This window comes from Uloborus diversus, chromosome 6 (genome assembly GCF_026930045.1).
Source record: "Uloborus diversus isolate 005 chromosome 6, Udiv.v.3.1, whole genome shotgun sequence".
Taxonomy (NCBI): Eukaryota; Metazoa; Arthropoda; class Arachnida; order Araneae; family Uloboridae; genus Uloborus; species Uloborus diversus.
This window is the reverse complement of record NC_072736.1, coordinates 57,418,727-57,432,946: the sequence shown is the minus strand read 5'-3', so window position 1 is coordinate 57,432,946 and position 14,220 is coordinate 57,418,727. Positions and strand designations below refer to the sequence as shown.

The 14,220-nt window shown below is 32.9% G+C and overlaps 1 protein-coding gene across 1 annotated transcript in view; it reads right to left on the bottom strand.

Moving 5' to 3' along the window:
- LOC129224768 (homeobox protein orthopedia-like) overlaps positions 1-14,220 on the bottom strand; it is a 130,745-nt gene that overhangs the window by 84,916 nt on the left and 31,609 nt on the right. The gene's annotated exons all lie outside the window — the stretch shown is intronic.

Below are 14,220 nucleotides of genomic sequence, written 5' to 3'. Positions count from 1 at the left end.
TCGTGCCTTACAGTACGTTGGGTTTTTTCAGTAGCATAATTGGTAAAACTAATACTTTGACTCCACTGTACTGAAGTTGGGGGAAAAATTACTGCATTAATAAAGTAACCGAGCAAAATTTAGAGAGACTTTTTAGGAAATGTTGAAAAGCTGTGAGATCTGATTTTAAAGTCTGATAATATTTATGAATAATCAAAGAAATTTACATTATTATTATTATTATTATCATTATCGTTATTATTATTATTTTATGGTTTAAATGTATACAGGTACATTGTCATTTTTTATTTTTTTTAGTAAAATAAGAAATGACAATGTTAAATTGCACAAAATTGCAGATTGCTGTGCATACGCGTGTTTCATTGTCACAAAGAAGGCTAGGAACCCCTTTTTCAATGGCAAATAAGTGAGCTATGGATGAAAAGTATTTTACTTTTCAAACACAAAGGTATTTATTCAACTTTAATGATTTTTTATTCTAATTTACTATGAGAAAGGATGGCGCTTTTCATTTTTCATTAAGTAAAGAGAAAACACAATTACCGAATTTCGCACAATGCAATGTTTTTTCTCTTTCTGGCAGACATCTGCTTCTGAACGGCTGCAACTTTTCACTTTCAATTTCAGCTTTGAAGCCAAACCGTATAGTTGCTGATTATTTATTTATTTTTATTTTATGGAGAGTTTTTATCTGAATAAAATGTTAAGAAAAGCAGATTTTATACTATTTACAGATTATATATAATACGTATTTCAACTAACGGTGAAAAAAAAAAAAAAAAAGATCTTCTCAGTTTGATATTTTCATATTTCCCCGACGAGATATTTTTTTTTCAGGCTGAATCTGTAGTGCTTAAATATTTCACCTGCTTGTCTGTTTATATATTTAATTTCTCTAAACATTAGTTACGTTAACTGGTTCAATATATATATATATATATATATATATATATTTTTTTTTTTTTTTTTTGAATAAAGCTTGAGAAAACAACCAAAATATGTTGCCCAAACTAAAACTTAAAAAAAAACATTAAACACCTGATATTTTGCGATGTTTTAGATTTGCAGAACAAAAAGCAATATTTCGTTTTACCTGTATAAAGTAGTTATAATTTTCTATCCCCCCCCTCCTCTTTTTTAATTTTTTTGTTTTTCAAAAACTATAATGTGGGAAAGAAAAGCAAGTAATTTTTCTTGTTTTCCTTCTATACATAATACACATAGTAAAAACAGAACATTAAGATACCTTCTTAAAAGTTAAACAATTATTCTTTACATTATTGAAATTTCAGGTCAAAATATGCAAAACTTATTTATGTTACAAAATAGTTACTAGGGCTCAAATTTAGGGGCTAAAAGTATTAGGCTCCTTACTTTAAAACACTTTTTAGCTAAAAATGGATTCATTAATTTTTTATTCAACAAACTTGAAAATTAAACATTAATTTCAGCCGTCAAGCAGAAAAAATTCTATGCAAATACATTTTCTACACGTTCAATTTTTTCTTGGAGTAAAATATCATTTAAAAATCATACAGACACAACTAAAAAGGAAAAAAAAATGATTTGCCACGAATAAAAATACATTGAAAAATTTAAGATTTATGCAAAAAAGAGGGGAGTGGGCGGATAATACTGCAATGCATTTTACACGTTTTTTAGTTTTTAAATGGTGTTAATATCAGATCAAAATCACACACAAAATTTATACCTTACCATACCAGAGCAGAATATATTATTGCTCATGATACGTCTGATAATACATTAGACTTTGAGCGAGATTAAAATAAAAAAAAAAAGGGGGGGGGGGATCCTGATCAAATGCATCAGTTTTTTGTAATAAGATTTTTTTTATCTTTTAATAAGCGTGAAGTAGCAACCTCAAAAAATATTTATCTTTAAATTACAATGGATAAGAGATTTTTCATCGGGAATACTTGTAATTAAAACTCGATATCAACTGTTCTACTATAAGTAGAACTTAAAATTTACTATGCAGACTAAATACTTTTCTCAAAATAAAAGTGGTTATACATTAGATCAGAAATAAAATACAGATTAAGGGAACTTTTTAGCTTTCAAAAAATTATTATTATTGTATTTTTTGTACATTTTTGCTATTTAGATGTCTCTACATTGGTTTTCGTAAGCATCTTATTTCGAATCTACAATGAAGATGAAACAGTGTTACAGTAAGAATACATTCTCATTTGAGGTTTCATTAGTATTAGAGAATTCGACGAAATATAACATTACAAATCAAATAACTACGAAATCTACCACTGATTCATTTGAGGTTTCATTAGTGTTACAGAATTCAACGAGCTATAACATTACAAATCAAATTACTACAAAATCTACCACTGATTCATTTGAGGTTTCATTTGTGTTAGAGAATTCAACGAGATATAAAATCAAATAACTACAAAATCTACCCCTGATTTATTTCCACTGTTTTTCACTTTCTCAAAGCCCAACAAATGGTCTGTGACAGTTCAAGCAATTACGAATGCTTTTTAAACGATATCTTGATATTCTATAAAGAATATTATTAAAATTTCAACGAAACTAATTGATGTATATTATAAAGAAGCGAACGTTATGCTGACGTTTTGGAAAATCATTTATGTGATCTGCAACAAGTGTTATTAATGATACTTTTATTAAAATATGCTAGTTAGCAATCTGATAGCGCTGTACAAATATTTGCATAACTTATAATCAATTAAGTGAACCTTGAAAAAAATCCTTGAGTTCATTGTAACTAAAATAAATAACAAAGACCAACGAAGGTATTAATGAATTACTGGAATGTCGCTCAGAGCACCAGTAGAATAAATTTCGAATAAAATTAAAAACGAAGGAGAGACATGATTGCAAACTCACTGTTAAGACTGACAGTCATGAAAGTGAAAAACCTTTTTAAGCAGACAGTTAAAAACAACTTAAGCTTCAACATAGAAAAAAAAATCATGACAAATATTTCAATGATCAAATTCATAATTTAAATGCAAGTAAGGACAGAAATTGATTCTCTGCATCAATCAGTGCAATATTTACCAACAGAATTCAGGCATTTTAAAGCAGTAATTAATCGATAACAATTAATATTCTTGAAAAATATTTAAGCACACTCTAGTGATTTTCTAATGAATTCGAGCACTAAGAAATCTTTCAGTTCTTTTTTCATGGATTCTAAACTTAATTAATAATGAATTAATATCAAAGGAAAAAGCTACGGGGGTTGTAGGTCATTCCATCCACCCCTCACCCCCCTGAACTCTAGGCAGATGTAAAAGTTATAAAAATTCTCAGCACGGATTTTTTTTTTGTCGAAAAGTGGAAAAGTGGCTCTTTTAAATTTAACCTTTTGCAAATAAAAGATTGAATGCGGAATTTTATGCACAAAAAATAAAAATTTATTTTCTATGAAAAGTGTTTCCGAAGAAAGTAACTTTTGTCGTTAAAAAATATAAACCTAACGCTTCATATTTATGATGATTGCTCGAGAAATAAAATTATTAATGAATAACCGTACATTATTTATTTTATTATCATTATTTAATGAGGAGTAGCTTTCTCTTCAAAGTGATCATATAATACGAATTAAATATAAAGAGCTAATTTATCTGAACTGGTCTAAAATTTTTACTTTCACTGATTATTTATTAATTTCCAACTTTTATTTTATTCTGTCCCACATTTATTAAAAACAGATGGATATCCATCTAAAGGCGGGAAATTTGAACAGCGCGGGTCCCCTTGACTCCAACTTATTGTCAATCCAAACAAGATAGTTTATTTACACGTATACCTGTATATAAGGAATTATCCCCTCCCCCATACCAATGCATTTTTAAGCCCATAATACGAATCGTACGAGAAAGCACAGAAGCAGTTGCTCAGTCTAAAAGTACTGTAAGCCAAATGTCTGCTCTACGATTAGTAAATATCAACACCAGTAAGGTAATTAATAAAGAATAAAGTAAATACACTTTATTCGAGTAGAGTAATTAGTTGAGAAATGAAAAAGTTCTTAAACATGAGGGGGTCCATTTTTTTTTTTTTTTTTTTTTTTTTTTTTTTTTTTTTTTTTTTTACCGAGAAGTATAGCAGCCTTGTATCATGCACAGAATTGGTATAAATTTCTTTTGATACTTTCATTTGATAAACTGCCTGAAAATTAGAAATATTCTCAGGTAGCAAATACTTAAAACTATGTATCTGTACCTGGAGCACTACGTCACAAAAATAAACTTTCCAGGAAAAATATTTTAAGTTTTTTAAAAAAGTGATTATTTGTTTACTAGATTACCATTTATGGAGTAATTGTAATGGAAATTTCGTATCTTATAATCTTTGAAATTTCGATTTTAACCACTTTGACGATAGCAGTTTTCAAAATTAAAAATTTAAAACTTATTTCAAATTGGACATAGTGCCCTTTACTGTCTTGAAACAAATATATATGTTTATCAAGATTAAAATTTAAAAATAATTATCATTAGACTAGAATGAGTACATTGAAATGAAAAGATAACTTTTGGATTACGCTGAAAATAAACTAATCAAGTTTATTTTAAAGAACTTTGTTTTTTTAATAAATAGGCGAGCTCTAAACATCTTTCCTTTGCTCGACCCACATGCCGGCATTAGGTCCACGTCCTCTCATTTTTGGCAGAGCTTGAACAAAATCTACTTGGATTTTGCTTCTCACCGATACATATAAGACAAAAATATGGATTGAATTTCTACCAAAACTGCTTTTGAAGCGATTGAAACATAGCATTATCTGACCAGTGAATGAACTCTTTAGTGCAATTTGGCTTTCACCAATTGACTAATTTATAATATAACTAAACACTGCAGCATTTGATTCATGACATTGAAAATTTTTATTGATGTGGGTAACTATAAACGTGGAAAAACAAATTTTCTTGTCGTTTCCTTTGTGGAATAGTGTGGGAGAAAATTGCTGTTGCCAGTTCATCAAAGAAAAACTTCTGAACTTTATTTTTTAAAACAAATTTTCGAACGGTTCAGTCTACCCTACTTTTACTTGTTAAAAATTGGTCTCTTTTTATGACATACCAGGATTATACCCATCGCTACGGCTCATAAGTCATCTATTGGGCAAAGAGTAAAAACCAAGATCACACAACTTGTAGATATGCTCATCCAGGGGCGGATACGGACTAACATTTTGGGGGGAGAGGCGTCATGCAAATTATGGATATAGAGGGTATAAATATTTCTGAAACTGCTTATGTGTCAATAAAAAGCACCAGATTGGTCAAGAATAAGGGCAACAATTCTACTAATTAATTTCATAAGCAATGAAAACAATTTCGAATATTTACTTTTAAAAATGATTTACGAATTGAAAAGATTACTGCAATTGTTTACGTTTTACTCATAAGGAATTTGAGAACAATGTGGGTATTGTGGGTAATCTTGTCGATAGTTTAGGGAGGGGGGAGGCCAAGACCCCCCCCATGACCCTCCCACTCTCCCCTGTTTTCATCAACTGTAAACAATTTTAAGAAAAACTTTAGCAACTGCTGTTGGTTTTACAGACATGAAGAAGAACATAGTTCCAGAACTCAGTTAGTTTTTCCATAACGGAATTAAGTGCAACTATTTACCTTTTAAGGACAATCCGACACCACACCCATCTTCGACCTTCAAAGTCTGTGCCGTGTCAACATGTCGTGATTACTTAATCAGACTATCGATCAGTGGTGAACGGGAAGTAGCAATCCGGTGCAAGATGTGTTGTGGTTGTCTTGCGGTGGCCTGTGGAGGACAGTGCCGGGGCTTCGGCAGTGGAAGGTCTGTGGCCGGCAGGGGCGCCCGGAGTCAAAGAGGGAGAAGGAGAGAGAGAGAGAGTAAGAGCGGAGTGCGCGCACCACTCCGGTCCCAAATTGGTCTCATCTCGCAGTTAATCCCGTTTCACAAATTTAATCAAGGCGCTGAACCTATCAAATCGGAAGGGGCTAATGAAAAGGGGCGCAAATAACTCAATTAATTGTGTTTCCTCGCGGGCCAATGAGGGAGGCGGAGGGAGGGAGAGAGGAGAAGGAGAGAAAATCTCACCTAAGGGAGCGGCCGTTCCGCCGTGGAGGTTGTTGAGCATCCTGGCGGTCGAATCCTCGCCGCCACCGCCGTAAAAGTACGCGAACGGGACCGAGCTACGGTGGGCCACCCTTGTCGTCGTCTGTCCTTTGAGCGGGAAGAATTTGGCTCGCCGAGCGATTCACAGCGACAGACTGAGCGTTTAAAACGTTTTCTTTCCTTGCTGGGATCCTCGCCTTTTGTTCTGGTGTCGAGCGACGAGCGCACACACCCCGCTCCGACCAATCAGAGGGCGTCGCGGGCGCTTGTCAACTATTGTCACCCGGCGGCTCCCCCTCCGCGTTCGATCGTGTGCCCGCCCACCCCCTTTTAAATCCTCCCACTTTCACAATGTTCCCGCTCCTTATCTGGCGGCGTCTTTATTTACGAGTTCTCGCTCCGGAAGACGAATTCTCTCCGCGGAATAAATAAGTGAAGGTGCTTAATCCGAAAAGGTTCAAAAATAATTCAATACAACATAAGTCAGCATTTTCCCTCAAGCATTTGCCACAATCCCACATGGAAAGAAAAACTCCCTCAAACCTGATTACCCCACTTACGTTTGCGTAACAGCTATGAGATGATAATAACTCACTAACATGATCATAATGACCGGGGAAACTATTGCAGCAAATGCATTTTGCTGAGTTTCTATTTTACCATTGATGTTTGATATTTCCATCGATTTATTTCTAAAAATCAGGTCTCTATTTTCTTTTAAAAAATACATTATATTTCCATTGGATACTTGCAATTCCGAAATACATACATAATTTTAACTGCAGAAATCATCATCATTGCATTGCTTTTTTCCTATTCATTCAAATAAAGTGAGTTAGAAAAGTATTAAAATGTATGATGCAAAAAAGTTTTTAAAAGAGCTCTATTATTATAATTCTGGTAAAATTTCAATTCCACCTAGAAACTGTGCAGGCTCCAGCAAGAAATCATTCAAAAAATTATGTTATCACTCTAATATTCCAATTTTATTGCGTGAATATTATCGTGCATTGTTTAGTTGGCTATTTACTTTAAAGAATAAATTCCAATTAATATTCCAATTTTATTGCGTGAATATTATCGTGCATTGTTTAATTGGTTATTTATTTTGAAAAACGTTAGTTTTATTCCAAAATGATCTGTTATTTTGTTGTTATACAGGCGTTCCTCGTATACTCGATACTTGTACAACACGGTTTCGATATTACACGGTAATAAATTTGCGATTATTATAACACGATTTCGATATTACACGGCAAGAAACTTGAATTTAATACTTCATGGATTTGATGTAACACGAATGTTATCTTTAAAAAGATGGAATTTCATTTTTGTTTAATACATTCTGTTAATGGTTGATAACTCTAATAAGTTTTTACTTTGTTTTTATGAAACTTGATTTCGATACAACACGATACATATTGGCATGATTTTTACTAGTGCATGATTAATTGGTGTAAAAAATAAGTTAAAAAGTTATTTTTAAAAAAGTCTCGTATAACACGGTTTTGATACTACACGGAACGAATTAACCGCGTCATACGAGGGACGTTTAAATTTCGTTTCGTTTTTTCCAAGCTATTGAAATGAGTTTCGTTGTAGCAATCTAAGAGATATCAGCCTTCAACATGGCGAGGACTTAAAGTTCCTTCAGGAGAATAATTTAAAATCCATTTTTCTAGGAAACAGTTATAAATGCCAGTTTGTACTCCCTTCTCTCTTAGAATCTGATCTCTCGCTCATTGCTTTTGTAACATTAGACACGCTTTGAAAACGAAATGTTTCTTAAATAATGCATTTGAACACGCTCTCACTCACAAACTTGGTCTTACTCAAGGTCATACCTAAGGAGAGGACTGTAGGGGTTGAACCCTTCCCATTGAAAACATAAATAAGTAAATAAAATGCTTTACCGCTTAATTTGAATTAAAATTAGGTTTAGTAAGGTTCTGCTATCTTAAATACTCTCGCAGCTACATAAAATAATGCATGAGGAATTTACGGTTGAATCAATCTGGCAAAGCTACTTAGGATAATATTAGTATTTTTTGAACAAGGAAGTTTTGCATGAATTTTGTCATCTCTTCACTAGAGTTATAGAATATTGCAAAAGTATAGAACATTCTTTCTTTGGCATATAATTCGTAATATGTAGTTCTTTGGTACATTTTATATGCCTTTAATAAGCTCATGTTGATTTATTGAGTGTGATTTTATTAAATAAAATTTAAGATTAGTTATGGAAAGATCTTGCTCTTTTTCCACTTTTACAAAACTCAAAAACTATGTTGAAAATAAAGGTCTTCGTTAAAAGAGAGAGAGAGAGAGAGAGAATGTGTACAGTAGATGAACTTTCGGATGACTGATGACTTTCGTTATCAGTTGTTTTATTTTATTTATTACATATATTTTTTAACATTGTCATCAAGAGAAGGGAAATTCTTTAAAACCCCTCTCTTTTGGAAATCTTAATCACGAGATTGGTCATAAGACATTCTTTGACAGCAAAATGTCATTTAATAGTGTATTTTAGTTTGAATGGTTAATTAGGATTGCTTTCTGAGAATGATTCATTTTTCATCAATCCTCAGTGACTTTCATTTAACTCTTTGAACACGCTCTTATTCTGAATATTTACATTAATAGGTATTTATTTTGAAGCAGCTTCTGTTTATTTACTAGCGGTACCCACACGGCTTTGCCCGTAGTGAAAAATTAAATGGTCATTTGGTTCGCTTGTATATTTACAAAAAATGGATGATGAATTTCTCGCCAATTTGCTATGCTAATTTGCTCGCCCATGTTACGGTAGTTTGTCCGTCCACGTTATGATAATTTGCTCGTCCATGTTATGGTAATTTGCTCGTCCATGTTATGGTAATTTGCTCGTCCATGTTATGGTAATTTGCTCGTCCATATTGTGGTAATTTACTCGTCCATGTTATGACAATTTTCTCGGTAAATTATTCTTAGAATAGGAATAGAAAAAGAACAAAATCGAATTTTCAAAAAATCGCTTCGAGGTGCACACCCCATGCTACAAACTAGTTTGCGTCAAATTTCATGAAAATCGGCTGAACGGTCTAGACGCTATGCGCGTCACAGACATCCAGATATCCAGACTTTCATCTTTAGTATTAGTTAAAGATTATTGTATTTTTTTCCATTCGTGACATGTCAATAAACTTTCTGGCGCTGTGAGAGAATTTCGAAAGATCACAGATTATTTCCGGGTAAACGCTCCAGGGTTTCACGGGTTTTCAGTAGTTTCCTGTGAAAAACAGGGGCTCCCTGAATTTACATTTTTGAGAGGACGAAAATTCTTAATTCGCCGAATAGAACTATAAATTTTGCTAGATAGTAAAAATAATAGGATACGAGTGTGCATAACTAATGAAAAGAGACATTCGGGCATTTAAAAACTGCAATATTGCAGTAATGTTTCTAAATTTGCCGAATCGTCGGACATTTTTTAGGAGGTCCAAGTGGTCTTCCTTCGCTACACGTTGTATGAATCTGTTGGCTTATCACGTCGCGAAAGACATTTTGGCTACCGGTATGAAGATATACTCAGCTTCTTTGTTACGGTTTTCGCTTTCAGGTAAATTATGGCCAAGTCTGATTGTCAGAGCCTCAAACGAGGGTTAAATGCGGTCTATGCACTTTGTAGCCTTGCGAAAAATTTTCAGATAAAAAAAAAAAAGCTGCTATTTGTTTGTAATTCTGCCTTAGCTTCGGCCACGTTTGCTTTAGGAGTTTTCCTAAAAATCAGGAAGGTGCAAAGGTACAGTTCTAAAAAAAAAACTTTTTAGGAGACCAATTGTTCTATAACTTTTATCACACAAAAGGTATGCTTCCGCTGACAAGTTTCGCTTTTAATTTTGTCTTCCATGCATTTAGGGGACCAACAGAAAACTGAAGAAACCAAAAACGTTTTTTGATCATCCTTCATTGTAAATAGTATGCAACAAGCTATAAGTTCCAGCAATCAGTTTATTAACTATGTGCAAAACCCTTTATAGATTTTCGAGAAAGTATCATTTATTCACGAAGTTATAAGCATTTCTTTCAAAAATATAAATTTGTTCTCACGTTTTTCCGTAATCGTTTACCAAACTTTCAGAAAACTTGACCGCATACAAGAGAATCAAAAATTTTTTTTTAATGATTTTGTTTTGAAAATTTGATGAAGTATGAACATTTAAAGCACTTTCTCTCTCTCTCTCTCTGCGCATGCGCGAAAGATAGCTAAATATAACTTACAAAATTTCATAGCTAAATATATATTCTCAAATAGACAATAAACCGTATGGGATCGTTCGCAAGTTCGCAACACTTGTCTGCAATCACTCAATATGATTCATGATAAAAACAGCTTTTTTTGCGAACGATTCCTTACGGTTTGACGCTTATTCAAAAATAATTGAGATGTGGCTCATTAGCCGCTGATATCTGTTGAAGTTTTTATGATATTCAACAGGATTTTTTTTATAAAATGCCAAATCTCTTTGGTTATGAAATATTGAAATATGTAATATTGCTATCTTTCTTGCATGCGCAATTAGAATTTATTTTCTTCAAATGATCGTATTTCATCAAATTTTCAAAAGTTTTTTTTTTTTCTTAAATTTTAGGATAATGATTATTTTGTATGTTGTCAAGTTTTCTGAAAGTTTGGTATGCCAGGACGGAAAACTGTGTGTTACTAACTAAAAACCTGTGAATGAACCTGGTATTTTAAAAAGAAATGTTTATATCTTCGGAATTATAACGAATACTTTTACGAAAATCTTTACAATATGTGTACATAGTAAGTATACTTATTTCAGAATTTATAGCTTATTCTCAGCTGTTCACAATTAAAGCTGATCAAAAAACGTTATTGATTTTCTCACTTTGTTGATGGTCCCCTAAATGAATCTGTGATGTAATTTTTATAGAAACTTATCAGCTAAACTATACTTTTTTACATGAAATACACCACCAGCTCAGTCATACTTTCTTTTACATAGTAAAGGAAGTATTGTATTCAGGAAAAAAATTTTCACTCGACCTTAATTTCCATTTTGCTCGCCCCCGAATGAATATTAAGTTTTTTTTCTCAACTCGACCGCACGTGGATATATTCCTATAAAAGAACGTATAGATACCCGAAATATCCATTTTGACGATTCCCGAGTTATTTACAACGAGTTTTCTCCTGACGTCTGTATGTGCATATATATGTCGCATAACTCAAGAACGGTATGTCCCAAAAATGTTTAAATTTAGTACGTAGACTCCTTGTGGGATCTAGTTGTGCACTTCCCTTTTTGGTTTCATTCGGATGTTCCAAAAGTCTTACACCTTAGTTTCAATGCAAACTCAAGTGTTGTTAAAATTTGGCAAACACTTGGCGATATATCGCCAAGTCTTGGTCGCCAACTTAGCGACAAATTTGGCTGTTTTTTTTTTTTTTTTTTTTGAGCAATCACGATTGCTTATTGTTCTCATTTGACTGTTTTGATGTCCTATCTTTTTATTTTCCCACCGCCACCCTCCGCACCCTGTCACCGTCGACCGGCTCCTCACGATGCTGCTCCTATAGCGAAAGCCGTCTCCAGGTTGCATGTCCTACACACACGCACATACATACGCAGCTACACACACACACACACACACACACATACACACAACTACCCACACATTCATGCCTGCACACTTACACAAACACATATGCCTACACACACATACACATACCCCCCCCCCACACACACATACACACATTCATATACACAACTACCCACACACTTATGCCAGCACACAGACAAACACACATGCCTACACACACATACACATACCCCTACACACAAACACACATAACCCCACACACAAACACACACGCCTACATACACACACACTTGTGATTGCGAAAAACATAATTTGAATTCAAGATGTCAAAATTCAAATTATTAATTTTTTTAATTTGCTTTCAATTTGGCCACTATTGACGATATTTTGAGAGTTAACCATTGAATCAGATTAAAATTGCCAAGATTCGGAAAATTAATCTGTATAAAACGGTTTTTTTTTTTTTTTTTTGCTTCTGTTCACAATAAACTTGGCGTGAAGGTATTTTAAGTGTTTCTTTGCTTACTCCAAGTCCAAGGCACTATTATCATTAAATTAGCGTAAAAGGAAGTCATGTGATGCACACATCAGCTCGTTTTAAATGAGACAAAAGTTACACAGCAATTATTCCCTTATTTCTCATCCTCTCCGATTGTCCAAATTTCAATCATATTCGTTTCAACTGTCTCCCCTTCCATGTTCATCATACATGAAATAATTAATTAAACTAGACCCTTTCTTTGGGAAAATCCTATTTTCCGAATTTTTAATTATCCGAGAAGGATCCAGTCCCAATTGATTCGGATAATTAGAGTTCTTCTGTAAGCAAATGAATAAGTGTAAGCAAAAATTTAATTCAACTGTCCCGCATGTGACGGTGGGATCATCCTTTTCCAAAAGTCTTATATTTCCTGCTTAAATATTATTTGTTTTCATCCACTTGAATTTACCAAGCAAAGACTTAAAAGAGTAAAAATATTCCAATTGTTGCTATTGCATTAACTCACAATAAATAGAATCAATAAACTTTGTTTGAGGTATAAAGTTTATTGTTCCAATTTATTGTCTTCTAATTCAAGAGTCTTTTGAAAGTAACTTTACTTTTAAAGGACTTTACTTTAAATTTCTTTTTGAAAGAAAATACTTTGAAAAACTAATCATAAAATTCTTTTTTCAAAGTAAAACCCACTATTTTACAACGCAAAATCTATTATGTCTCTACTTTTTTTTTTTTTTTGCAAATATTCTTTTCTGTTTTCTTCTGTTTAAAACGGCAGTTATGTTTAATAATAAAAATACAACGATAAAAACAAAATAAATAAATAATGCTTCAAACTCGAAGTTTCTTCAAATTCTTTAAACGTCCTGTGCGAAACATTTTGGCTGTATTAATTGTTTTTTTAAGTTCAATTCAATAAATGCTCATCTACTATGAGGGTTACGGAAAAGAAATATATTTAAAAAATACAGTGATTTCGTTACAACGAAAACCAATAAACCGAAATATCTGTTTCAACAATATAAAATTTCAGTTCCGATTTAATTTCCATTACATTGATTAAATATCGTTACAAGGAGTAAAAATTTGCAGCCCCTTAAGGTTCGTTGTAACGGGGTTTCACTGCATATATATATATATATATATATATATATATATATATATATATATATATATATATAGTTGCACCCGTTTATAGCAATGTCGAATGGAAGGGACCAAAAAAATTTCATAATAACCATAATTTAGTTATAAAAAGTTAAATTACACAGAGGAAGAATAATAGATTAATATATAATCTAAATAAATTCCCAATAAACAGACGCGACTGATGTATTTCTGTAAAAAAGTAATAAATAAAATAAAGAAAGAAAGAAATGAAGCACTACTTTTTCCGTACTACAGATAATTCCTGAACAATAAACTTAGGCACACCACTATCACCTTTCCCACGTTCCTCTAAATTTTCGGAAGAGTTACATTACCATGTCTCCGACATGTCGTGTGACCGGTTTCTACTTTTGGAAGTGCTTAGAAAAGAAACCCCCGTTCCGGTTTAATTCTTCTCCGCCGAATGTTGATAAGCACAGCTTTGAGCTTTGACAGTAAAGAAAGGTGTTTGTTTTTAGGAAAGAAAGGATTTCGTAGAAAAATTATAACGCCCCTGCGGTAGCTACTATTGTGCCTAAAAGTAAACGAAATCGGTTTTTTCTGTGTGAAACCACTGCAAAGAATATTTGTCTGCATTCTGCATGTAAAGGGCAAAATTGGGGAAATCTTCGGGAATTGAATTCTCTTGTCGTCAGTGTCCGATGGTAGCAGTAGCTACTTTTTTGAAGTAGTGACCACTTCTTTTAACTCAAAATGATAAATGATTCAGTAAAACCCCTCTAATACGGACACTAACGGGACGATTTTTTTTTGTCCACAATGGAGGGGTGTCCGCAGGACAGGGGTTTAATAATGTTATTTGCATTGGAATCGGGGAGTTAAAAATT